A 5,491-nucleotide genomic window follows, 5' to 3' on the forward strand; every position below is an offset into this window, starting at 1 on the left:
CCCCGTCCCCGTTCCCATTTAAAAAAACCGGTATCCGTCCCCGTTTAAAAAACCACGGGGATTTAAACGGGGATCCCTATCGGGTAATCGGAGAAAACCGCGGGGAAACGGGTATCCCCGTTTAGCATAAACGTTTATTTAAATGGGTATCGGTAGGGTTGTTCATTCGGTTAATTCGGTGGACGAACCGACCGAACTACCATTAACGGAATTAACCGAATTTTTTTTTTAACCGTTAATCGAACCAAATTTTTTTTCAAAAATATTAATTTAACCAAATAAATTTCGGTTAATTCGGTTAATTTTTGAATTAACCGAATTTTTTTAGAATTTTCGAATTTAATACTAGAGAGCAGCTGTTGTTCCATTTTATAGGGAAGAACGTGATGTTGATATAGGTCCCGAGGCTGATTTTAATATGTCTAATTCACATGCTTCGCTTTGTCAGAGGAACGTTAAAGCTTGTGTAATGGAGACAGCTTGTATGAGGTTATTGAAATGCGAGGTGAAAATGAGGGTTGCTGTCGAAGAGACGAAGACAATATGCAAGTTGCATTGATTTAAAATTCTGCTGGACATAATTTCCAACTTGCCAATGCTAGTGGTGGGCTTCAGGAGTGTAATGGTGTACTGGACGAAGACCCTGCAGCAAGTACACGTTCGTTGGAAGTGGCACAATACCACCAAACCAACTAGACTTTTCACATTTAACTAGACAATGTTTGTCTATTAAAAGATATTAAAGGTTCACACGTGATTGCAAACAAGAAGTGTAAGCACTATTTTTACGATTAAACGAAAAAAAAAATATTATGAGACAGCGAAAATTGAGGTAAATTCTAGAAATTGAAGCGGGGACGATGTTTTAAAGTGGGGCAGTATGGGGTGAAAAAAATAATAAAAAATATTTAAGGGTTAATTTAAAATATATTATTAATATTATATATATAAAAATAATTATTTTTAATATTTATCGGGTCGGGTATCGGGCCAGGTAATCGGGTCGGGTAATCGGGTAATCAGGGCAGGGATTACCAAACCCATCTCCGTCCCCGTTTAACATAAACGGGTTTTCCCCGTCCCCATCCTCGTCCCTATTTATCATCCCCGAACCCGACCCGTTAAATTCGGTTTTTTGTTTTCCCCGTCGGATTCAGGTTTTTTTGCCATCCCTAATCGGAAGCAACCCACATGTGACACCTTGTCAGTTATGCCCCACATGTGAAGAGTATATTCCCTTAAGAATTAGGACACAAAACCCTAAGAGCCCCCACTATATAAAGAAAAGGACACCACATTTTATTGAGAATGAAAAAAGTGTGAGATAAAAAAGAGAAAAACTAGAGGCGAGCACTCTTCCTTTTTCTCTTCTTCATCGTGGTGACCTCCATTGCTGGAGCTTCAAGGGGATAAAACTTGTTGGCCTTTGAGATAAACAGTAATGCTTGAACAAATGATATTGGATGTTTTTCACCCAACCATGAACTAACTGAAGTTGGCTTGAATTTATTTTGGGTGACCATATTTTTTCCTTAATGAATGTTATAGCATTTCCAGTTATATACATGCTTTGTTCACTGTTTTATCGCTTAGATTTGTAAGAGCTTTCGGGAGTTAGCCCTTATCTATATTTGATGATTGATTTCGATAGAGTCAAGCTTAGATCTACGTGAACAATGGAGTGGAGATGGGTAGCAAAACTTTAACTTTTCTAAGAGATAAGGATAAGGTTTCAACGACTAACAAGAGTAGAGTTTATTCGATAGTATTTGTTAAGGTTCACGCTGAGAGGTATTGCCTTAGCATTTTCACTGTCAGGTTTCTTACTAGATATAGTTTAGAAACTACTTAGGAAACTCTTTCGAGCATTGTATTAATTGGAAATCATTAATGGTCATTTAGGGCAATGCATAAAATTTCAAGATTAACCTCGCCATTTAACTTCATTGAGAGTTTCATGCATGTGAAGTTAGTTTGTTGTCTTATCTTGTCCATCATTTCTCATAACACAATTTTGCCAAATTATTTCTTATTTTACTTTTTTGCTACACCATTTCTCATTAATGGTCATCTAGGTATTTAAACTTACTTGAATTTCCCTCTATTTCCTGTGGAGACGATACTTACTCATCAATTTATTACTTGTTTAACGTGTATACTAGCACAATTTACGGAACAAATTTAATACACTCACATATACAACAAATATGCATTTTTTTGTTAAAAAACCAGTTTAATGGTGAAAACTAAACTTCACCTTAATAAAGTCAGTTATACTGGCGGGTTCGACCTTGAGGTTGAAACAAGTCTATGCATGCAAGTCCTGAAAAATAAATGGAAGTTGGATCCAGTCCCTCAAACTTATTTTGGCCCAATGAACAACAACTCTAAAACCCAATGAGAACAAAAATGAATAGGGAAGTTAAAAATTTATGTCACGATTGTCATCCTTTTTCATAAAATATGTACGATAGAATGTATAATATTATTTTTTTAAAAATTCCTTTTTATATATAAGGTTATTTTTTTGTAATTGATTTTTAGGAATTTTTTATTTTTTATTTTTCAGTGTTTAATTGACAGAAAACATATATTCAATGTAATTCATTTTCTTGATTAACTGAATTTCTTTTTTTTTTTTAGAAAATGATTTACGATCTGATTTTCCATAAATCATTTTATGAACTTTTCACTTCAAAACATAAACACTCAAAGTATTATTATTTTATATATTTAATATCAATATATCATTTTAATAAAATATTAATTATTAAATTATATTATTATAATATATAATATTATATTATTATTTTAATAATATATAATAAATTATTAATAAAATTAATATTATTTATTAATTTTATAAAATAATATTATAGAAATATTGAATATTAAAATATAATATAATATTATCATTTTAATATTATAATTTTTAATATTTTAATATCATTATTATTTTAATAACATTATCAACTTCAGTGGTAAAATAATTGTTATTATTCCTTGAGGTCCCGAGTTCAAGCACCATGAATGCTAAGGGTGTGAATGTTCAATGTCAAATGAATAAGAATTATCTTTGGACAAATACTATTTTGTACTTACCCCAGATTACTAAAAAGTTTTTTTAATAAGTAATTAATGTAATTAATAATACATTTTTTATTTTAATAAATAATTAATATAATTTATACTAATTTATTTTAATAAAATATAATAATCTTAATATTTTTATTTATAAAAATTATAAATATAATATATTAATAATTATATTGATATAAATAATATTAAATAAATTATTCTGATATTTTAAAAATAATATTATTTATTTTTTTATGTTTATAATAATTTTTTTTTAAAAATTTACCAACGAGTAAAAAAATGAATTACACAACATCATCCAACCACAATAAAATGATTTCCAAAAAAATGTTTTCTAAAAAATGTAATTCATTTATAGAATTCATTTTTCGAAATCTATTTTCCTTAAAACAAACAGGCCCTAAGATTAATGTTTTCTATTTTCTAAGATGTAAAATTCAGGAGTCACACAACCAATAAAATAAAGGGTAAATTATGTATTTAATCACACACTTATCTTTTGTGGTACCGTTTTGAGCATATAACTATTTTAAAAAAATCATACTTGTTACGTTTTGGTTCTGTTTTGATCACCCGCCGTTAAAATTAACAATGATGTTGATGTGTCACCATAAAGTAATGTCACATTATCATTGAAAAAAAATAAAATTTCAAATCAATAATTATGCTTATTCTTTAGGGTAAAGTAGACAAATGATCCATTGACTATAGGACACTATTTTATTGAGGCTATTGAAAGTTACAAAATGTTCATCCGACTATAAGACACTACTTTATTGAATTAATCGACTATTAAAAGTTATAAAATAGTCACATGACTATTCGTATGTTGCAAACTCGTCTTTCTTTGTTAATAAAAATTGGAGCTTGCCTAAACTGGATATTAACCCGTTGATCAGGATATGATAAAATTATATTTTTAATGATGTCTATCGGAACCACCATTGCTTTCAGATACTAGCTCGACAACATAATGTTTCAGGCATTATCTTGAGGAAATAATGTGAACATAGACTCGATCCACAAAATATAACTCAAACGGTTCTGAGATCATATTTTATCATAGCCAATGAGTATGTTAATATCCAACTCAGAAGATCACCAATTTTTTAAGTTTGAAACATATGAATAGTCAAGTGACTATTTTGTAACTTTTAATAGTTAAAGGACTCAACAAAATAATATCTTATAGTCAGAGAACCATTTTATAATTTTTAATAGTCGACAACAAAGTAATATCATATAGTTAGAAGATCATTTGTGTATTTTTCTTATTTTTTTAACGATGGATGATAAAAAAAAAATCAAAACGTAACTATATATATTTTAAATATAATTGAGGGACTAAAAAAATGATGGATGATAAAAACAAAATCAAAACCTAACTATATATATTTAAAAATAATTGAGTGACTAAAATAGAACAAAAATAAAATAAAATAAATGAGTAGCTAAATACGTAATTTACGCTAAAATAAAATCACACGAACGGGAGATAAGAAATCAACCAAAAAGGCTGGAAAGAAATCGGGGAAGGCGGCTAAGGATCCAAACAAGCCAAAGAGGCCTGCTAGCTCCTTCTTCGTTTTCATGTAATCTCATTCACGAATCTCTGTTTTCTTTAATGTATTTGGTTTCTTGCGTTTCCTTCGCTGAAAACTCTGGCGTTTATATTGAAGAGGTGAATTGAACTATTTTTCTTATTGTCAAAGCAAACTTGATCTTCGAGGATGATTTTGCAGATTTACCTTCATGTTTTATCTAATTCGTTAATTTTGGTTTCGTGATTTAAGGGAGGAGTTTCGTGTGCAATACAAGAAGGAGCACCCTAAAAAAAATCCGTTGCTACAGTAAGCATTAACTTTTCTTTCAGATTTCTTATAATTTGTGTGTTTTTAAATTTCTCCTTTTTCTTTCAAATTCAGGTTGGCAAAGCTGGTGGAGATAAATGGAAGAGCCTGTATGAGGCTGCAAGTATTTTGCTATTTCAGCTTTGTTTTTTTTTTTAAACAACATGAAAAATGCATTCTGACTAGTTTTTGACATTAATGGTTATGGGAAAAACGACCTCATGTTGATAAGGCAGAGAAGCGAAAGGCTGAGTATGAAAAGAACATGAAAGCCTAGAATAAGAAACAAGTATTCTTTTATCTTCAAAGTTAAAGCTTTTGTAGATACTATTTTGATGAGCTGAAATTTAATGAACTTTCTTGGATTTCAGGCTGAAGGTCCCAAAGATGATGAATTGGAGTCTGAGAAATCCATGTCGGAGGTTAATGATGAAGAAGAGGAAGATGATGAAGGCAGCGGAGATGTGAGTTTTTCATGCTGTTTCAATTGTGTTGTTGCTGATCTTCCGACTTAATTTGGAGTCTAGTGATTTGGGTTTATC

The 5,491-nt window shown here is 30.2% G+C and overlaps 1 long non-coding RNA gene across 1 annotated transcript; it reads left to right on the plus strand.

Annotated features, from left to right (window-relative positions):
• The first annotated feature begins 4,594 nt into the window (after positions 1–4,594).
• On the plus strand, positions 4,595–5,070 carry LOC120215472. The gene is made up of 3 exons (XR_005524959.1): positions 4,595–4,691; positions 4,893–4,949; positions 5,025–5,070. It is a non-coding gene; the product is annotated as an uncharacterized LOC120215472 (long non-coding RNA).
• The last annotated feature ends 421 nt before the right edge of the window (positions 5,071–5,491 follow it).

The sequence above is a fragment of the Hibiscus syriacus genome, unplaced genomic scaffold (assembly GCF_006381635.1).
Source record: "Hibiscus syriacus cultivar Baekdansim isolate YM2019G1 unplaced genomic scaffold, ASM638163v2 tig00110121_pilon, whole genome shotgun sequence".
NCBI classification, from domain to species: Eukaryota; Viridiplantae; Streptophyta; class Magnoliopsida; order Malvales; family Malvaceae; genus Hibiscus; species Hibiscus syriacus.